Raw genomic sequence first — 22,167 nt, forward strand, 5'->3', positions numbered from 1 at the left:
TTATAAAATTTGTATAACACAGGCCCTAGGGTACCTAAAACTATCTTGAGGAAAAAGAATAAAGTGGGAGGAATCAGTCTACTTAGTATTAAGGCTTACTATATAGCTACAGTAATCAAGACAATATGTTAATGGTGAAAAAACAGACACCTAGGGGTGCCTGGATGGCTCAGTGTGTTAAGCCTCTGTCTTCAGCTCAGGTCATGGTGTCAGGGTCCTGGGAACCAGTCCTGCATTGGGCTCTCTGCTCAGCAGGGAGCCTGTTTCCCCTTCTCTCTGCCTGATTCTCTACCTACTTGTGATCTCTCTCTCTGTCAAATAAATAAATAAAATCTTTAAAAAATAAAAACCCACACCAAACACCTAGATCAATGGAACAGAGTAAAGAACTAAGGAATAGATAGATCCACACAAATAAACCCAGATTATTATTTTTTTTTTATGAAAGTATAAAGAGCACTTCAATGGAGAAAAGATGGCTTTTTCATCAAATGGTACTGGAGAAATTAAAAATGAATCATGGAACTAAATCTTAGAAATGAAACTATAAAACTTTCAAAAAAATCTTTAGTATCTAGAGCTAGGTGAAGAGCTCTTAGATGACACCATAAGCACAACACATAAAAAGAAGATATTGAATAATTGGACTTAATCAAATTTTAAATCTTTTGCTCTGCAAAAGATCCTGTTTAGAAGAAGGGCAAGGATTGCATGGAGCACTGGGTATTATATGCAAACAATGAATCATGGAACACTACATCAAAAACAAATGATGTACTGTACTAACATAACATAAGAAGATAAAATAATAATTAAAAAATGAAAAGACAAGCTACAGACTGGGAAAAAATATTTACAAACCACATATCCAACAAAGGACTAGAATCTAGAATATATAAAAAACTCAAAATCTCAACAGTAAGAAGAAGAAACAAACCAATTAGAAAATGGGCAAAAGGCAATGAAGAGCCATTTCACTGAAGAGGATACAAAGATGGCAACCAAGCACATCAAAAAATGCTTAACATCATTAGCCATTAAAGAATCACAAATTGAAAACAAACTGAGCTATCACTACACACCTATAAGAATACCAAAATAAAAAGTAGTGACAATAGCATATGCCAGTGAAGGCAAGAAAAAAAAGGATCACTCATTTAGGATAAGAATGCTACTCTGGGGGCGCCTGGGTGGCTCAGTCAGTGAAGTGTCTACCTTGGGCTCAGGTCATGATCCCAGGGTCCTGGGACTGAGTCCCACATCAGGCTCCCTGCTCAGCAGGGAGTCTGCTTCTCCCTCGGCTTGCCGCTCCCCCTGCTTGTGCTCTCTCTCTCTCTCTCTTCCTCTCAAATGAATAAATAAAGTCTTTTAAAAAAGAGAGAATGCTGGGCGCCTGGGTGGCTCAGTGGGTTAAAGCCTCTGCCTTCGGCTCAGGTCAAGATCCCAGGGTCCTGGGATTGAGCCCCACATCGGGCTCTCTGCTCAGTGGGGAGTCTGCTTCCTCCTCTCTCTCTCTGCCTTCTTCTCTGCCTGCTTGTGATCTCTGTCTGACAAATAAATAAATAAAATCTTTAAAAAAAAATAAAAAAGAGAGAATGCTACCCTGTAACAGTTTCACAATATCTTAGAAAAGCAAATACGCAACTACCATATGACACAGCATTTAGCCCAAAAAATTAAAATTTCTTTTTACACAAAAAGCTGTACAGTAATATTCATAGCAGCTGTATTTGTAATAGCCCCAAACTAGAATCAACCTAGATTTCCTTCAATACGTGATCGATTCAACAAACTCTAGTACATACATAACATGGAGTATTACTCAGTAATAAAAAGGAATAAACTTGATAATCAGAAGAACTTGGATATATCTCCAGGAAATTAGGCTGATCAAAATGCTACTCACATAAAGTTATATACTATATTATTATATTTATATAACATTTTTGAAAGGACAAAATTTTAGAAATAGAGAACAGATTATGGGTTGCCATGAGTTAGGAGAGTGGGGGTGGGGCATGGAGGTGTGTGTGGTTATAAAAGCGCAATACAGATATCCTTGTGGTGTTGGAACTGTGCAGTATTTTAACTGTGCTGGAGGACACATGAATCTGTATATGTAATAAAATTGTATAGAACTAACACACACACTAATGAACACAAGTAAATATGGTGAAATATGAACAGACTGGTATTTCATGTTAATATTAACATCCTGGTTATGATAGTATACAATAGTTTTGTAAGGTATCACCACTGGGAAGAAATAGGTAAAGTGTACAAAGGATCTCTCTATATTATTTCTTAGAACTGCATGTGAATCCACAATTATTTTAATAAAAATGTAAGTTAAAAAAGCCATTTGAAAAGTTCACTCTGTTATAGAACCTTCTAAATTACTTAATATTAGTAATGACCATAAATTTAATTTCACATTTCAAATTGTCTACATAAATTGAGAATCTTAGTGAGATCAATGCATATAACTTACTACAATGTTCAATCTACCCACCACTGTCCAGTAAATATTTAGAACTGCCTGTGGTTAGAATTAAATTAGAACTTTGTTGGAAGAAAATGAAGAACAGTAAGGAAATATGTACATTAAGAAAAAATCTACCTCTTCAATGCTATTATTAGAGAAGCACTTTGAGTAATTCATTTCAATACAAAGTCAATAATATTAGCAGAAAGGAAACTCGAGCAGCATTCGAATAAGACATTACATAAAGTTGAAATAAAAAAAATATGTGGAAAACTGTTTTTAAACATGCAACCTCAGAACACCAATGTAAATGTGATTCAATTCAATTCAACAAACATTTTATGAGTATGCAGTTTATGCAAAGCTCTAAGCTAGTGCTAAAGGGGAATACAAATTATATCCTTTAGAAGTTCACAATCTAGTGAGGAAGGCAGACACATAAATAACTAATGACGATACATGGCAGACATTGATAAGTGCTGTAATAGAAGTGATATACAGTTCCATAGACAAAGCTCCGAGAACAATCTGTTGTATGATATGAAAGAGTCCAGACCCCCTTATGAATCAGCCAACACATTTAAATATACCGTGAACTTCTAACCTTCCTACAATGTGTCTTAGGCATTGAGAAAGGAAACTGCAAACACATCTTTCAAATGAGAACATATCATAATTTTAAATAAGTCTATGTAAATTCTAATACATTGGTAAATTTCTAAGAATAATTCTATTTTTCTTAAGATATTAAAAAACTTTAAGTACAGTAAGTACTTAATACTAAGAAGTAACAAAATATTGACTTAAATTTCTTATGAGTAATTTAAATCATTTAAAATTATGAGGGGATGTTGGTTCAGTTGTTTGTCAACTATGATATGTTAGCTGTATAGTGAGTTAATTGTAAAAAGCTAGTGATTCTTTAAAACATGTAAAATGTTCTGGCTTAGAGTTTGACCTAAAGGTGCTCTTTGGAATTACCCTTGTTCTCTTATGTAAAAAAAAACATGCCCATAGGTATAAGTTAAGGAGAAAAGATATTGTGCCATCAATCCAGTAGCATCCCAACCATCATAAAAAGGGAATTATTTTTTATAAATATCACAGGTCTTAAATATATGAAAAGATGTTTAACCTTACTCAGAACATAATAAATGCAAATTAAAATCACAAAATCAACCTTACTCAGAACACAATAAATGCAAATTAAAATCACAACGAGATACCATTTTTCACCTATCATATTAGCAAAGATATAATGTTTGATAGCACAATGTGCTGGTGAGGGTTGGGGAAACAAGCACTTTTATCTCTTGCCAGTATAGGTATAAATTGGTACAACCTCTACGGAGAACAATTTGGCAATATCCATCAAAATGACAAAGGCACATACCACCCAACTCAGTAATTCCATTTCTAGAAATTTATCCTATAGATAGTACACATCTGAAATGACCTATTACAAGGTTATTTGTTGCAGAAATATAATAGCAAAAGCCAGGAAACAAGTTACATATTTCTCAATAGAGGATTGGTTAAATAATGGCAAATCCATACAATTGAATCAGACTACATAGCCATAGCTCTTTATGTACTAATATGTAATGATCTTAAGCAAAGTACAGAAAATGTGTAAAAATGAGGAAACATAATGTGTAAAAATAAGGAAACAAGTAAGTGCAAGTATGTTTGCAAGCGTCCATGCTTATATGCATGAAACAGCTCTAAAAGCAAAAACAAAAAAAGTTAACACAGGATGCCTCTGGAAAGGAGAACTATATGGCTGGGCACGAAGAGTGGGAAATTTTTAATTGGATAGGCTTTTATAACTACCAAAATTTGAACCACCTGAATGTATTACCTAATCAAAAATAAATGTAAGCAGAGCAGGAAGTGGGGAGGGGGAAGAAAAAGAAAAACAATCCAAAGTAGCACAGTACATCTTCTTAAGCAAATTATTACAGCTAATTTCTCCTGTCTAAAAAACACCTTGGGGCAGGATAAAAACCAAGGGAAACAACTTATTTCAGTTACAAAATCAGCAGTTGGTCAGGCTGATGTTTGTTTCATGGTATTGTAATTTTTCAAGTTATTGTAAGTATTGTTAAGTATTCTAAGTATTTCCCCACTGTTTCCTGATTAGCTATATGAGAGCTTTACCTTTAGCAGGTCTTCCAGATCCAAAAGAGAATACCTGGTCAGAGAATTGACAGTTTGGAATAAATAAATCAACACTGTATACATATGATGGAATCACATTACAGTACTGTGAGGGTGATTAGTTTCAAATTAGTGTATATGGAATAAACAACTTTGATTTACTTATTTTTCCTCTGAAAACTATCAGTTAACTCTTTATTCTTTCACCCTCTCTTTCTCCCTTCCTCCCCCCGTCTTACACACATACACAATTTTAGAACTCAATATAGGTATTTTATTCTGTGCCCCATGTACAATTCTACTATCGCACTCATCATGCCATATTGTAATTTGTCTCTCAAATGAACTGTGGGCTCTTTGAGGGTGCGGAGATTATGTACTAGTCAACCTGGGATATGTATTGGAATGCAAAAGTTTAATGACTGTCTCACAAGCCTCCTCCTCCAAACACTTTCTAATGTAATGATCATTTGCTTTATTCTGATAAATTTAAATTAGAAAAAGTAACAGTGATATCATATTTTCCACATTTTCTTGTTTTGAAAACTTTGGGAAATCCTATATGAATCTTGGACAGTCTATCTGAACATTTGCATATAGGACTATTTAGATTTGGCATTTAGACCAAAGGATAGTAAGATGAAAATATTTTTAAAGTATGTTTTTTGAAAGCATAAACAAAAAAATTTCTGGGGCACCTGGGTGGCTCAGTGGGTTAAAGCCTCTGTCTTTGGCTCAGGTCATGATTCCAGGGTCCTGGGATCGAGCCCCCGCATCGGGCTCTCTGCTCGGCGGGGAGCCCACTTCCCCTCCTCTCTCTCTGCCTGCCTCTCTGCCCACTTGTGATCTCTGTCTGTCAAATAAATAAATAAAATCTTTAAAAAAATTTTATTGGTGCAGCCAGTCTGGAGGTTCCTCAAAAAGTTAAAAATAGAACTACCTTATAATCTAGAAATTGCTCTATTAGGTATTCACTGAAAGGATACAAAAATACAGATTCAGGGAGAATGCAATAGCCAAACTATGAGGAGAGCCCAAATGTCCATCAACAGAAAAATGAATAAAGATGTGGTGTGTATATATATATATATGTTTGTGTGTGTGTGTGCATATATATATATATATATATACACACATATATATTTTATATATAGCTTTATATATATAGCTTTTATTTATATATTTATATCCAATGCAATATTACTCAGTAATATTTATATTATGTATAAATATATTTTATTTATATATAAAATATAGAGATATATATAGAGATATTTTATATATATATATATATATAAAGAATGAAATCTTGCCATTTGTAGTGATGTGGATGGAGCTACAGCATATTACACCAAGTGAAATAAGTCAGTCAGAGAAAGATAAATACCATATGATCTCACTCACATGTGGAATTCAAGGAAACAGATGAACATATGGTAAGGAGGGAAAAAAGGAGATAGGGAAACAGACCCTAAGAGACTCTTAATGATAAAGAACAAACTGAGGGGTGATGGAAAGAGGTGGGTGGGGGATGGTCCAGATGGGTGATGGGTATTAAAGAGGACACTTGTTGTGGGGCACCTGGGTAGCTCAGTCTGTTAAGCATCTGACTCCATTTCAGCTCAGGTCATGAGACTGAGCCTTGCATTGGGCTCGCGCTGGGCGTAAGATTCTTTCTCCCTCTGCCCCCACCTCAAAAAAAAGAGAGGGTACCTGTTGTGATGAGCACTGGGTATTGTATGTGATGAATCACTGAATAGTACTCCAGAAACCAATATTGCACTGTGTATTAACTAAGTAAAATTTAAATTAAAAAAATTTTTCTTATGCATGGTGTGCTGGTTTGAATAGTCCTCCCAAAATTCAGGTCTACCTCATGTCCTCAGAATGTGAGCTTATTTGGAAGTAGGGTCTTTGCAGATGTAATCAAGATAAAATGAAGTCATATTATATAGTATTTTCCAGCCCAACTGTAATGAGATAATCAACAAAGGCATAAAAATTATTTTCCACATTTCCCAATGTGAGACTCTTTGAGCCAGCTTAGTCACACAAATCCCAAAAAAATCAAGTGCATTTCCATGATCCAGATTTTGATGCAAGATGCAGATCCAGCTATCTATGAACCAGGAGGGGGGCCTTCACCAGACATTGATTCTGCCAGCACTCTGATATTGGATTTTCCAGCCTCCAAAACTGAGAAAAATAAATTTCTCCCCTCATCTATGATACTTTCTTACAACAACCTGAATGGACTAAGATAGTAATTATCTCTATAAATACAATAAAAGAAAAAATATTATATAATCATCTCTGTAGATGCAGAATTTTAGTAGCCATTTTTTATTAAATCTCTCACCTAACTAGAAATAAAAGGTAACTTCTTTAATCTGATAAAAGGCAACCCATAAAACCCACAACTAACAGAGTTTCTCAGCAGAGGCACTATTGACATTTTGGCCTGGATGATTCTTCGTCATGCAGATTATGTGGGTGGGGGTACTGTGCATTATGGGATATTAAGCAGCATCTCTGGCCTCTACCCAGTAGATGCCAATAACAGCCCCCAATCATAACAACCTAGAATGTCTCCAGACATTGCCAATTGTCCTCTGTGGGCAAATTTCCCCGCCCATTGAGAACCACTGAACTACCATGACATTTAATAGTAAAAAACTGAATGCTTTCCCTCTAACAAGTAAAACAAGGCAGAAATAACTATCTCACCACTTTGCTCTCCCTGCTTCCACTGAATATTGTACTGGAGGTCCTATCCTGAACAGGCCAAGTAAACAACTAATAGGCAGAGAAAATGGAAAGGGAAAAGTAAAACTCTTTTAAAAAATGGCATATAGGAAATTCTGAAGAATCTATAAAAAGTTACTACAAAAAATAATAAAACTGGTACACTGAAATGTATAAGTCATTGCCAAGAAAAATTAAAGAATACCTAAAAAATAAACATACCATAGACATGTAAAGAAAGATTCAGTATCATTGTCAATTAGTCTACAGATTAAACACAATCCAAACAACCTTGCTCTGCCTGATTTCAAGTCTTATAAGAAAGCTATAATAATCAAGACTAATCAATAATACTGATTGTGTAAGGATAGGCAAGTAGATTAATAAAACAGAGTAGAGGGTCCAGAAAATGAAAAGTAACTCAATAGGGAATGGATTGTGTTTCCCAAAAGTAGTGAGGGAATATATTAAAAAACTTTTTGGACATCAATAAAATGGTAGAGTAGGAAACTCTAATCACCTTTCCCTCTGCAGAAACATCAAAAAAATCAAGAAGAAACTGTCAAAACTAAATTTGTCAGAACTCCGGAAAATGATTCAAGTTTTACAATAACCAAACAAATGTTGAATTAAGAAATATACAAATTAAAAGTGGTAGAAAATGTCTGTGGTCCTTTGGCTTGTCCTTACCTAGCTGCCTCCCTGGCTCAGTGGCACTTTTCAAGAGGATAGCCACATTCACTGTGGGACCCTTATCCATGGTACCAGGGGCAGCAGAGCAGATTTCATTCATGAAGAATTGTTTGTCTGTTCTAACCTGTCAGGGAACCACCTGAAGGACTGATGCAAGGCATTTATCTTTGTTTCACATAACTTGGAAAAGACACAGGACAGTAGAGCTGTAGGCATCTTGAAAAAACACTGTAAGGTAAAGGAAAAACTCACAGTTGCCTGGGGCAAAAGACTGAAGGTGAGGAATGTGGATAAGGTACCAAAAGCCTGGGAGGAAAAGCAGTGGAGCGTTTTTGGAAAAAACAGGGCATTAAAAAATGCCCATGTATACTGAGCAATTTAATAAGCCGGGTATATAAGCCTAGAGGAAAACCCTAAGAAAAACTTAAGCTTTCACTCTAGCTGATCTCCAAGCACAATATAAGGAGGGAGTGAAAGCTAAGGCAGAGTTGCAAATGTCCTGGTTAAGTGTTAAAGGACTACCATAACACAGAGCCAATGCACAGAAACAGGAGATATTTTTTCTCCCTTCTCTTTTTCTCTTGTTCTCCTTTTCTCTCTCTCTTTTATTGGTTTCTGGCATTCAGAGAAATATGTATCAAAACACCATCTCAGCACAAGTTAAAGGAAAACAGATTTTAGTACCACACATGACAAGGGACAGAGGCTCTGCATTAATAGGTTGTAAAAGTCACTAAACAAATGAATAACGGCAGCCCTCAACAATAAAAACAAGGAAACTCTGGTGAAGGGCAAAGTCTGATTTCCAGCTACCACATTTAAAATAATCTAATTGTTTTCAACCAAATATTACAAAGTAAAAGAAAATGTAGTCTGTTTAAGAAAAAAAAAATTGACCGAAATTATCACTGAGAAAGTCCAGATGCTGATCATTAGACAAAGACTTTATTTTTATATATATCTTTCTCATTAAACTTTTGTTTTACTGGGTTTCAAAATTAAGTGGTCAAGTTGTTTGCATTAAAAAGTGCTGATTTTAAAAGCTAATAACTTAATGGGGCACCAGGGTGGCTCAGTGGGTTAAGCCTCTACCTTCAGTTCAGGTCATGATCTCAGGGTCCTGAGATGGAGCCCTGCATCAGCATCTCTGCTCAGCAGGGAACCTGCTTCCCTTCCTCTCTCTCTGCCTGCCTCTCTGTCTACTTTTGATCTCTGTCTGTCAAATTAAAAAAAAAAAAGATAAAAGCTAATAACTTAAAATTGCCCCCCCCACACAAAACAAATGGTCCACAAAAAATTCTCCTTTCCTTAAGAAGGTTTTATTTATTTATTTATTTTTAAAAGATTTTATTTATTTATTTGTCAGAGAGAGAGAGGGAGAGAGAGGGAGCACAGGCAGACAAAATGGCAGGCAGAGGCAGAGGGAGAAGCAGGTTCCCTGACGAGCAAGGAGCCCGATGTGGGACTCGATCCCAGGACGCTGGGATCTTGACCTGAGCCGAAGGCAGCTGCTTAACAACTGAGCCAGCCAGGCGTCCTGAGAAATTTTAAGAAGGTTTTATGATGCACTGCCTTCATTAACCAATCTTTTACCATTAACTTAAATGGCCCATTGACACAAAGAGTTCTGAGACTGTTCTCCCACCACTGATTAAGACTGGGGTGGCAGGTATTGGGGGTAATATTCAGTTAGCCTTCTGAGATTTCTGGGCAGACTTGGTGACCTTGCCTGCTCCAGCTGCCTTCTTGTCCACTGCCTTGATGACACCCACAGCCACTGTCTGTCTCATGTCACCAACAGTAATATACCCCAGAGGAGGATAATACCCCAGAGAAGTTCTTAACACACATAGGCTTGCCAGGAACCCTACTAACAATGGCAGCATCACTAGATTTCAAGAACTTGGGACCGTCTTCCAGCTTTTTTCCAGAGTAACAATCTTCCCCTTCAGCTTAGCAAACTTGTAAGCAACGTGAGCTGAGTGACAATCCAGCACAGGTACATATCCAGCACTGATTTGGCCTTGATGGTTCAGGATAACGAACATCTTTGACAGATACATTCTTGACACTGAAATTGTGCCCAGGAAGAGCCTCCCTCAGAGCTTTGTGGTGCATTTCAACAGACTTTACTTCAGTTTTAACATTTAGCATCAACTGGAGCAAAGGTGACTACCATGTCAGGTTTGAGGACACCAGTCTCCACTTGGGTCCACAGGGATAGTACTAATACCATCAATTCTGTAGATGTCCTGGAAGGGCAGACACAAGGGCTTGTCAGTTAGATGAGCTGGTGGCAGAATGCAATCCAGAGCTTCAAGCAATGTGGTTCCACAGGCATTGCCATCTTTACTAGTGACTTTCCATCCCTTGAACCAAGGCATATTAGCACTTGGCTCCAGCATGTTGTCACCATTCCAACCAGAAATTGGCACAAATGCTATTGTATCAGGATGGTAGCCAATTTTCCTAATGCGGGTGCTGACTTCCTTAACAACTTATTCATATTTCTTCTGGCTGTAGGGTGGCTCAGTAGAATCCATTTGTTAACACCAACAATTAACAATTAATCCAATTGTTAATATCAGTGTGTAAGCATACTTAGGGGTCTGCAGGTTCTTAGAGATACCTGCTTCAGATTCACTAACACCAGCAGCCACAATCAGGACAGCACAGGAAGCCTGAGATTTACCTATAATCATGTTTTTGATAAAGTCTCTGTGTCCTGGGGCATCAATGATGGTCACATAATACTTGTTGGTCTCAAATTTCCACAGGGAGATATCAATGGTGATATCACATTCATGTTCTGCTTTCAGTTTATCCAAGACCCAGGAATACTTAAAGGAGCCCTTGCCCATCTCAGCAACCTCCTTCTCAAATTTTTTGATAGTTCCTTTGCAATTCCATCACATTTGTAGATCAGATGACTAGTAACGGTAGACTTGTCCAAATCAACATCTCCAATGATGACAATGTTGATATGAGTCTTTTCCTTTCCCATTTTGGTTTAGGTTTAGTAGCAGTTTTTATGACACCTGTGTTCTAGTGGCAAACCCACTGTAAAAAAGCTAGACAAAGACTTCAAAACAACTGTTTTTTTTTTAAGTTTTTTTTTTTAAAAACTTTTTATTTATTTATTTGACAGAGAGAGACATAGTGAGAGAGGGAACACAAGCAGGGGGAGTGGGAGAAAGAGAAGCAGTCTTCCTGCTGAGCAGGGAGCCAGAAGTGGGGCTCAATCTCAGGACACTGGGATCGTGACCTGAGCTAAAGGCAGACACTTAACAACTGAGCCACCCAGGTGCCCCTAAAACAACTGTTTTAAACATACTCAAAAACCTAAAGAAAACCATGGACCAAGAACTAAATAAAACCAGAAAAACAACATATGAACAAAAGGTAAATATCAACAAAGACATGGAAGTACAAAGAGGAACCAGAAATTCTAGAGCTAAAAAGCACAATATTTGAAATGACAACTTCAGTAAATGTGTTGAACATCAGATATCAGGAGGCAGAAGAAAAAGATCAATAAACTTGAAGACACAACAATTGATATTATCCAGTCTGAGTGGCAGAAAGAAAGGAATGGAGATAAATGAGCAGAGCCAGAAGACCTATGGGACACCATCAAGCTGAACAAAATATACACTTTAGAAGTACCCAAGAAAACAAAAAAGAATATTCAAATATTCTTTTTTAAAAGTGTTTTTATTTATTTACTTATTTTGAGAAAGAGAGAGCACACATGAAGCAGCGTAGGAAGGGGCAGTGGAAGGGGGAGAGAGAGAATCTCAAGCAGGCTCCACACTCAGCACAGAGCCTGATGTGGGACTCAATCTCATGACCCTGAAATCATGACCTGAGCTGAAATCAAGACTCAGATGTTTAAGCAACTGAGCCATGCAGGTGCCCCTAAATATTCTTTCTAAGAATATTTTAAGAAATAGTAGCTGCAAACTTCCCAAGTTTGATTATGCATGAATCCACACATTCAAGAAGTTCAATGAACTCCAGGTAGGATAACTCAAAGAGATCCAAGACACATCCTAAACAAACTGTCAAAGACAAACACAAAGAGAATCTATAAAGCTGCAAAAGAGAAGCAACTCAACAGAAGAGATTTTTCAAAAGATTAACAGGTGATTTCTCATCAAAAACCATGTAAGCCTGAAGGCAGTGGAATGACATATTTAAGTACTAAATGTAAAGGAACACTGAAATTCAAGAATTGCTTATCATCCTTCAAAAATTAAGACATGCTTAGATAAATAAAACCTGAGGGTGTTCATTGCCAGTAGAACTGCCTTATAAGAAATGTTAAAGGAATTTCTTCAAGCTGAAATGAAATGACAGTAACTCAGAGCTTTATGAAGAAATAAAGATCTCTGGTAAAGGTAGTTATATCGGTAAATATAAAAGCCAGTATATTGTATTTTCAGTTTGTAACTCCTCTTCTTATTTCATATATAATTTAAAAACTAAATGCATAAAAAAGTAATTATAAATATATGTTACAGGGCACACAATGTATAAAGATGTAACTTGTGAGAAGATAATATATTAATTCAAATCAGATTGCTATAAATTTAGTAAACTAATTTAATTTTTTTTTTTTAAGAATTCATTTATGTGAGAGTGAGAGAGAGAGAGAGATAGCAAGGTACAGAGCATGAGCAGGGGAGAAAGTGAGAAGCATGCTCCCCACTGAACAAGGAGCCTGACACAGGGCTTGATCCCAGGACCCTGGGATCATGCCATAAGCCAAAGGCAGACACTTAACTGACTGAACCACCAGGCACCCCAGTACATTAATTTTAATCCCCAGGGTGACTACTAAGAATATATGTAAAATGAATAAATAAAAGGGAATGAAAAGAGAATAAAAATGGTACAATACAAAAAAATCTATTAAGCACAAAAGAAGAAATGAATGGAGAAAATGAAAGGCAAAAAGGGTATAAGACGTACAGAAAACAAACAGCAAACAGCAATAGTAAATCCCTTTTATAAGTAACTATCTAAAATGTAAATGGATTAAAATCTCCAATCAAAAGGCAGAGATTGGCAGAATGGATTGAAAGTTAAAAAAAGAAAAAAGATATTCCATGCAAATAATGACGGAGAGAGAGGGCGGCTGGCTATAATATCAAACAAACTGGAATTCAAGTCAAAACTTGTTACAAGACACAAAGAATGGCATTATATATACATATTTTAAGTTAATGCATCAATAATTTATAACAATTATAAACATACACAGCAAACAAAAGAGCCCCAAATATATAAAGCAAATACTGATAGACTTAAAGACAGAATTAGATAATTGTACAATAATAGTTGGGAGACTTCAATTACCAAGTTTCTAACATGGACAAAACATCTAGACAGAACATTAGTAAGAAAACAGAGGTCCTGAACAATACCTTAAACCTAGACCTAAAAGACAAATATAGGATAAGTCACTCTAGAGCAGAATACACATTCTTCTCAAGTGCACATGGAACATTCTTCAAGATAGAACCTATACAGGCCACAAAACCAGCCTCAATTAATATAAAAATACTGAAATCTTACAAAGTATATTCTCCAACCACAATGGAATGAAGCTAGATTTCAATAAAAAGGAGAAAAACTGGACATGAAAATTAAACAATGCACCCTTAAACAACCAAAGGTCAAAGAAATAAATCACAAAGGAAATTAGAAAACACTCAGAGAAGAACAAATATGAAAACACAACATACCACAACTTATGGAATGCAGTAAAGGGAGTGGTGACAGGGAAATTTATAGCAGTAAATGCAGTAAATGCCTACATTAAAAAGTAAGAAAGATCTTAATCAATCAGCAACCTACCTCTGCACCTTAGAAAAACCAGGAAAGAAGAGCAAACTAAACACAAAGCTAGGAGAAGGAAGTAAATTCTAAAAATTAAAGTGGAGATAAGTTATATAGAGAATAGAAAAACAATGGAGAAAATCAATGAAACCAAAACTGGTTCTTTGGAAAGATCCACAAAATCAACCAACCTTTATCTAGACTGAAAAATTAGGAAAGATGTAAATAACTGAAATAAATAATGAAAGATGTAACATTATTACCAACCTTACAGAAACAAAAAGGATTATAAGAGAAAACTGTAAATACTTGTATACTCAAAAAATTAGACAACTTAGATAAGCAAATTCTTAAAAACAGACTATCAAAAATAATTCAAGAAGAAATAGAGATGGAACTAGAGAGTACTACGCTAAGCAAAATAAGTCAGAGAAAGAAAAATACCATATGATTCACTCTTATGTGGAATTTAAGAAACAAAATAAGAAAACATGGCGGGGTGGGGAGAGAGAGAGGCAAGCCAAGGAACAGGCTCTTAACTATAGAGAACAAACTGATGGTCACCAGAGGAGAGGTGGATGAGGGGGTGGGTTACATAGGTGATAGAGATTAATGAGTACAGAGTATACTTGTTATGATGAGCACCAGGTGTTGTATAGAAGTGTTGAATCACTATATTGTATACCTGAAACTAACATTACACTGTATGCTAACTAATTGGAATTTAAATAAAAATTTTAAAAAATAGTTGAATGGATAAAGAAGTGGTATATAGAATGAAATATTATAAGCCATAATAAAGAATGAGATCTTGCCATTTGTGCCAGTGTGTATGGACCTAGAGGATATTATGCTAAGTGAAGTATGTCAGAGAAAGACAAATACCATATGATTTCACTTATATGTGGAATCTAAAAAACAAATCAAGTGATCAAATAAATAAAAGCACAAACAGACCCTTAAATACAGAGAACAAACTAGCAGTTACCAAAGGGGAGGTGAGGGGAATGGGCAAAATAGATAAAGGGGATTTAGGCATACAAACTTACAGTTATACATAAATCTCAGAGATGAAAATAAGCATTAGGAATATACAATAATACTGTAAGAATGTATGATGAGAGACAATGACTACACTTTCAGTTGTGACCATTGAATAATGTATAGAATTGTCAAATCACTATGTTGTACACCTGAAACGAAGATAACATCTTATGTGAATTATATTTCAATAATTAAAGTAAAAAGAAAAAAAGAAAAAGATAATCTGAACAAGCTTATAACAAGTAAAGACATTGAATCAGTAATTAAAAAAAAAACCTCACAACAAAGTAAAGTCCACAATCACATAGCTTCACTGGTGAGTTCTACCAAATATTTAAAGAAAATTTAATACCAATTATTCTCAAACTCTTCCAAAAGTAGAAGGGGAGGTAATACAATCTAGCTCATTTTATGAAGCCAATATTATCCTGATACCAAAGCCAGGCAAAGACACTAAAGAAAATTACAGACCAATATTCCCCATAAAAAACAGATGCAAAAATATCTAAACAAAATACTAGCAAACTTAATTCAATAGTATACAAAAAGGATTATACACCATGACCTGGTGAAATTTATCCCAGGAATGCAAGAGTGGCTCAACATAAGAAAATTAATTGATATAATAGGCCACATTACAGAACAAGGAGAAAAAAAAAACACATTAACAGAACAAGGAGGAAAAACCAAGTGATCATCTTGATACAGAAACTACATAGGACAAAGTCCAACACTCTTTTGTGATAAATGCACTCAGAAATTAGGAATAAATGGAAACTTTCTTAACATGAAAAAAAGTATTTATAAAAAACTCACAGCTATCTCAATACTCAACGGTGAAAGATTGAAAGTTTTTCCTCCAAGATCAGGAGTAAGACAAGAATGCTTGCTTTCATTATTTCTATTCAACATGGTACCAGAAGCCTTTGCCAGAGTAATTAGGTAAGGAAAAGAAATAAAATACATTCAAATTTGAAAGGAAGAAGTAAAACTATGTCTGTTTCAGATGACATGAGCCTTTCTAAAGTCTTGAAGAATCTACAAATTAAATATCAGAGCTAAAAAAATGAGTTCAGTGAAGTCTTAGGGTACAAGATGAACACAAAAAATCAATTTTCTTTCTATATAATTATAATGAAAAATCTGAAAAAGAAATTAACAATTCAATTTGCAATACCAGCCAAAAGAATAAAATATCTAGGAATAAATTTAACCAAGTAAAGGAAAGACATGTACAGAGAAAACACTAATGAAGGAAATTTGAAAAGACCCAAATAAGGGTGCCTGGCTGGCAGAGTAGAGCCTGGTTCAGTTGGTAGAGCATGCAACTCTTGATCTCAGGGTTGTGAGTTCAAGCCCCACACTGAGGGTAGAGTTTCCTTTTAAAAAAAGGAAAAAAAAAAGACCTAAGTAAATGGAAAGACAACTTGTGTTCCTGAATGGAACAATATTAAGATGGCAACGTCATTGAAAGCAATCTATAGATTCAGCGAAATCCTTATAAAAAATCCAAGAGCCTTTTGAGCATAAATGGAAAAGCTGATCCTCAAATTCATATGGAATTGCAAGGGGCCCCAAATAACCAAAATAATCTAGAAAAGGAAAAGAAAGTTGGAGGACTCACACACCCCAATATCGAAAGTTACTATAAAGCTATGGTTGGTACTGGCATAAGGACAAACAAATAGCTCGTGGAATAGAATTGAGAGTCCAGAAATAAGCCCATACATCTATGGTGAATTGGTTTTTGACAAGGGTTCCTAGACAATCCAGTGAGAAAAGAACAGTTTCTTCAACAAATAGTGCTGGGACAACTATATATTCACATGTAAAAAAATAAAGTTGGATCTCTACCTCATGTCATTTACAAAAACTAATTCAAAATGGATCAATGATCTAAATATAAAATCTAAAACCATAAAAATTTTGTAAGAAATCACAGAAGTAAATTTTTATGATGTTAGATTTGACAAAGAAATCTTAGATATGACACCACAAGATGAGCAAAGAAAGAAAAAGGATAGACAAATTGGACTTCATGAAAACTTAAAACTTCTGTGCATAATAGGATATTATTAAGAAAGTAAAAAGATGACCTCCAGAATGGGAGAACATATTTGCAAATCATGTATCTGTTAAGTATCCAGAATATATATAGAAGTCTTATAACTCAACAAGAATAAGACAAACAGTCCAATTAAAAAATAGGCAAAATCCTTGAATAGACATTTTTCCAAAGAAGATATACGAATAGGGAAAAAGCACATGAAAAGATACTCAACATCATTAGTCATTAAAAAATACAAATCAAAACCATAATAAAGTAGTACTTCATTAACAAACTAAGATGGCCATAATATAATAATAGTAATAACAATAAAACAAACTAAAAACTGTTGGAAGGAGGTGGGGAAATTGGGATGCTCATGCATTGCTGGTAGGAATTTAGAATGGGTCAGCCCCTGAAGAAAACAGGGTGGTGGCCCCTCAAAAAGACAGAATTACCATATGGCCCAGTAATTCTACTCCTAGGTATATATCCCAAAGTACTGAAAGCAGGTACTCAAATAAATATATATATGTATGTGTTCATAGCAGTGTTACTCACAATTGCTTAAAGGTAAACATCCCAAATGTCCGTCAATGGATGTGTGGATAATCAAAATGTAGTATATTCATAAAATGCAATATTATTCAACCATAAAAAGGAATGAGGTACTGATAGATGATAGGATGGGGATGAACCCCAAAAACATCATTCTAAGTGAAAGCAGCCAGCCACAAAAGGTCACATAATATATTATTCCATTTATATGAAATATCCAGAATAGGTTAAATCCACAGAGACAGGATGTAGATTGGCGGTTTCTGGGGGTTGGGGGAGGGGGCTGGAAATAGGGAGAAACTGCTTAAGTATAAGGTTCTACTTTGGAGCAATAAAACTGTTTGTATCTAGATAAAGGTGGGGTGATTGCATAACACGGTGAATGTACTAATTGTCACTGAATTACTCATGTTAAATGGTTAATTTTATATTATGTAAATTCCACAATAACTTTTTTAAAGAAATGAACCAGGATCCTTATGTACTGTACACAAAATAACTCTAAATGGTTCAAAAGTTAAAAGCATCAAATATATAGAAGAAAAACAGATAAAATTGAAAACTTTCATGTAGTTAAAGGCTTCTTATACATGACACAAAAAGCGATAATGATAAAAGAAAAAACTGATAAACTGGACCTCATCAAAGTTTCAAAAAATCTGGGGCACCTGGGTGGCTCAGTCGTTAAGTGTCTGCCTTCCTCTCAGGTCATGATCCCAGGGTCCTGGGATGGAGCCCCACATTGGGCTCACTGCTCTGCGGGAAGCCTGCTTCTCCCTCTCCTACTCTTCCTGCTTGTGTTCCCTCTCTTGCTGCATCTGTCTCTGTCAAATAAATAAAATCTTTAAAAAAATTTTTTTTAATCTAATTGAAACATACTGTTAAGGAAAAGAAAATACAACCCGCAGAATGGGAAAAATACTATGTGTGTGTGAGTGTACATATGACAAAGAGTTTGTATTCAGAAAATAAAAACCTTCAATTTAAGAAGATAAGCAATACAATTTTTTTAAATAGGTGAAGATTACAGAAGACACTTCATAATAGAAGACATCTGAATGGTCAGTAACTACATGAACATACGCTCAACATCAGGAAAATCAAAATAAAACAAGATACCTCCTTATATCCACTAGGATGGCTATAATTAAAAGGATCCCATACACTGCTGGTGGGAATGTAAAATAGTATAATCACTTTGACAAATATTTCAGCAGTTCCTTGTAAAGTTAAATACATTACACACTCCATTCCTTTGTATCTACCCAAAAGAAATGAAAAATATGTGTACAAAATGACTTGTACACAAACATTCACAGTGAAAGAGAGCAGATCAGTGGCCTCCAAAACAAAGGGTAAGATTTTAGTGGAAAGGGCTACAGGTGAACTTTTTGGGGTAATGAAACTATTCCATACCTTAATTACTGTGGCTATATACATTTGTCAAAATTCAGTAACTGTACAATTAAAATGGATGCAGTTTATTGTATGTGAACTATACTTCAAAAAAAGTTGATTTAAAACAAAATAGAAGGGAGAGGAGCCTGAATCCTGAATTGGGACTTGGACCTCTTCAGTAAGATTTCCACTGGCAACTCCCATGAGGGACGCTTCATTGAGGTCCCTGTCTGTGCCAAGGAATGCGGAGGCAAAACATTGTTGGAATAGCTAAGTTATTCACTTGTTCCCTTAAATTTACTAAATGGCATGTTGTATTTCCTGAAATATTCAAAGTATTTATTTAAATTTCCTTCGGGTAGAAAAGAACCTCTCAAATTAGTTTAGGAATAGTAAACTTACATATATGTAACAAAGATAGATAGAAAGATAGATAGATATACACACCAATATACATACCTATATTTTAGTTATCTAAATATTTAGTTTCAACCCAATAAATAACTTAATAATTAAAAATCTTAAGAAGCTTCCTGGAAATCAAATTTCTCTAAGTAGTTTTAACAGTTCTCCCCTATAGCTAAGATAAACCTACTTTCTTGTTGACACTTAGTTTTAATTTTCTCTTTACAACTACTTCCACTCCTCCATTTTCCTGTCTCTCTTTTGGTCCATTTCATCTCTAATCAGGTAACAATATTTGAGGAATTGTATTTGTTTTTTGAATATATCAAATATAGGTATATGCATTATTTAACTGACATGTCTAGCCAATACCTTTAGAAATAAAGTAAAAAAAAAAAAAAGTTCTTTTAAGTCATCTTTCCACTTTATGGTAAAGACCAAAGATAAAGAAAGATAATCAAAAAGGAAAAATACAAAATACAAAAATACAAAAATTACTATGCCTAAGGAAAGGCAATTAGATGTCACTGAATTATATTAAAAGAGACTACAGGTCCTATGGAAATTCAGTTATCACTTATTTAACACAATGTGGTACACATTAAGACACTTTAGGTTGGTATTAGCTTAATTAGTAGGTGGAAGAGTCATGACTTAAATTAAGCCTGATGCCAACAATCATGCTCTAAAACAAACCATTACACTATTCCAATATAGTAACTTTAGAACCAACTATTGCAGGGGCTCTGTACTCCCACAAAAAGAGAGGAATTTGTTCTTCTTACTGCAAACAACAAAATGCTAAAGCAGTCCATCATTCTAATTCCAGGTGTTCAGAATAAACTATTTCAGCATTCTCTCTACCCCAGTTCTCAAGTGTAACCTAACTTCCAAATCCTGCTCTTTCCATAGTTTCCAGTGATAAAGTGCTACATTAACGCAAGGAGAAAGCAAAATGTGCCTCCCAAACTACACTTTGACTACCTGAAAAAGGAATGACAGAGAAATGTGCAGAATTTTAAAGAAGATGGATAAAACATGCCTAATAGCATGCCACTCTCACTGTACACAGCTGCATTCACCTGTACCCTTTTCTGGACAAAATTAGAAAATCTACATCCTCTCAGCAGTACAAATCCTAAAAGTGTATCTTCCTTCCACAACACTGTCTCTTCAGGCTAGGTTGTGGAGTCAACTCTTAATGACTGAAGTTGACAATTTTCTTTCTTAGGGAAATTATAACTTGGGGACATGTATCGGGACAGCAACAGGAAATATGATTCAGTATTTCCAATCAATATTGGGAAAAAGCATAGTTAACTATTTAAAATTATTTTATAAAGGCTTTGGAATAAATTATAGAACTTACAAGTAATTAAAAACCAAGACACTTTTTTGAAATGTTTATTAAAGAGTTTCTAACATATTTTATAAATTCTAAATATTCCTAGGTCAACCACAAAATACTCAGTTAAAACATAAAGATCTGGAATTCTTTTTTTTTTTTTTTTAAGTAGGCTCCACCCCTAGTGTGGAGCCCAGTGCAGGGCTTGATCTTAGAATCCTGAGATCAAGACCTGAGCTGATATCAAGGTTGGATGCTCAACCAATTGAATTGCCCAGGCACCCCTGAAATTCTTTTTTTAACCAGGAAGGAATTTGTATTTTATAGAAATTTCTCTGTCAATTTATCTAAAGATTTTGGGTACATCCACAAAAACCTAAAATAAAAAATAGGTTTCATACATGTATTACATATTTTGCTTCAAATATAAGTGAAAGAGTTGGATCCAGCATTCAAAATATCATTTTTTTAATTTTATTTTTTCAGTGTTCCAGGATTCATTGTTTATGCACCACACCCAGTGCGCCATGCAATACATGCCTTCCTTAATGCCCACCACCAGGCTCACTTTTTTTTAGTACTGACAAACTAAAAGTGGAAAAGTATTTGTTACTCAGTGAAGGAAAAAGATAAGGAGAATAAGTGTACACTTTATATGAAAGAGTTCAAATTACAGATGACTCGGGGCGCCTGGGTGGCTCAGTGGGTTAAGCCGCTGCCTTCGGCTCAGGTCATGATCCCAGGTCCTGGGTTTGAGCCCCACATCGGGCTCTCTGCTCAGCAGGGAGCCTGCTTCCTCCTCTCTCTCTGCCTGCCTCTCTGCCTGCTTGTGATTTCTCTCTGTCAAATAAATAAATAAAATCTTTAAAAAAAAATTACAGATGACTCATCTTCATTGTATCCAATGACAGAGTTATTACTGGTATTAGGTTATTGTGTCAGCCTCTGGAATTTTTTACTATAAAAAAAGACCCACTGAAGTTCTATTTTAGAAAAGCAGATAAAGGAAAACTCTAAAATTGACCTGAAATGTTTATTGAAATTATAAAATCCTGTTTTAGTTTCTTTCATTAGTTACCTATATTTTTTTCCTTTAATAGTGATGGCATGAAAATAGTTACCTCTAAAAAGTTTTTCAACTGTTTAAATCCAAAAATGTTGAAATATACAGCTGTAAACTAATATTCAATATTTCTTAACATTTTTATTGCAAAAGTAAATATTTACTATAGATAAGTGAGGAAATATAGGTAAGGAAAAAAACTTAAAATTTCACTATCATCCTCTTAAGTCTTTTTTCTCCATTTAATTTTGAATAAACATTTATCATGGAGATGGAACATTAGGCCCTTGAGTATTCCACTCAAAATGAACCAAGTTAATGTCCCTATGAGTACACATTTCCATTAATTGTGATTTAAAGAGAACCTATGTCTATACTCT

General features: G+C 35.0%; 1 protein-coding gene across 4 annotated transcripts in view; it reads right to left on the reverse strand.

Annotated features, from left to right (window-relative positions):
* COL4A5 (collagen type IV alpha 5 chain) overlaps positions 1-22,167 on the reverse strand; it is a 231,314-nt gene that overhangs the window by 185,622 nt on the left and 23,525 nt on the right. The gene's annotated exons all lie outside the window — the stretch shown is intronic.

Source organism: Lutra lutra, chromosome X, assembly GCF_902655055.1.
Source record: "Lutra lutra chromosome X, mLutLut1.2, whole genome shotgun sequence".
NCBI lineage: Eukaryota > Metazoa > Chordata > Mammalia > Carnivora > Mustelidae > Lutra > Lutra lutra.